Raw genomic sequence first — 1,316 nt, forward strand, 5'->3', positions numbered from 1 at the left:
TTTTGTATACAAGCGATTTTCCTTTCTCGTGGGAAGATGCCTGGAATGGAATGGCTGGATCATGTGGTAGATATTTTTTTGTTTATGAAACTGGTAAATTGTTTTCCAAAGTGCTTTCACCATCTCACATTCCCACCACCAGTTCTGGATCCTTCATATCCTCTCCAGCACTCGGCATAGTCAGTGTTTGTTACGTCAGCCCTCATAATAAAAGGATACTCGTTTTCCAAAAAAAAAGAAGGATGGGGCATCAGGATTGGAGGAAGGGTCACTAACAACCTGCAATATGCAGAGAAAACAACCTTGCTTGTTGAAAACAGAGAGGACTTGAAACACTCATAAAGGCCAAAGACTATAGTCTGGATTAATAATATGGATTATAGCTGACCATAAAAAAATTTAAAAATCTCACAACTGGTGCTGGCACATACTAAAATTGGAGCAACACAGAGAAGATTAGCATGGATGACACACAAATTTATGAAATACTCCATATTTAGAAAATGAAAATTCTCACCACTAGACCAATAGCAATTCACAATCTACCGTTGTTGTTTTTTTCTCTTCTATATAGTAGCTCCTTATATATGAACCTTGTTGTTATATAATGTGGAAGCAGATGGCATGGAAAGAGGAAGGCGGGGCGTTTTGTGAATTACTCTAACGGATTGTTTGGCCTGCTCTGGCTTTATTAAGATAAGCAAAGAATGTGAGCAGTAGCAGGAGAAGATTAGACTGATAAGCAGAGGATGCCACGTGACAGAGAGAGGAAGAATAGACTATTGTGGAAAGCTAAGGAAGGAGACAACTGTGGCTGCATGGCATTTGCCTCTTGAGGAGATGGTCGATATCCGTTTGTTGGAATGAGTAAGAACTACCTTATTTCAACACATAAGGAACTCTGGTGGCACAGTGGGCTATTCATTGAACTATAATAAGGTCAAAAGTTCGAATCTACTAGTCACTCCGAGGGAGAAAGATGAAGCTGTCTACTCCTGTAAAGAGTTGAAAGTCTCTGCCCTATAGGGTCACTGCGAGTTGGAATTCACTTGATGGCAGAGAGTTTGGTTTGGGTTTTAGTATTGCAACACTGTCCTATGTCCTGGAGAGACAAAGATGAACTTGAGAAAATGCCCGTTTTTCTCATGGAGCTCACAGCAAGGACCTAAGCAAACGAGAAAATGCATAGGATTATCATCTAATGGACCGATAAAGCAGAGAGGAATGGTCTTGACTTCAATTTAAGAATGTGGGATGAGAGTATGGTGAAGATGTCAGGACGACCCCATAGAAAAGATAATGCAAGATCTTGAAAA

General features: G+C 40.2%; 1 pseudogene; it reads left to right on the top strand.

Moving 5' to 3' along the window:
* The first annotated feature begins 417 nt into the window (after window positions 1-417).
* Window positions 418-500, top strand: LOC142425145 (U6 spliceosomal RNA; annotated as a pseudogene).
* Window positions 501-1,316: the final 816 nt, after the last annotated feature.

The sequence above is a fragment of the Tenrec ecaudatus genome, chromosome 13, assembly GCF_050624435.1.
Source record: "Tenrec ecaudatus isolate mTenEca1 chromosome 13, mTenEca1.hap1, whole genome shotgun sequence".
Taxonomy (NCBI): Eukaryota; Metazoa; Chordata; class Mammalia; order Afrosoricida; family Tenrecidae; genus Tenrec; species Tenrec ecaudatus.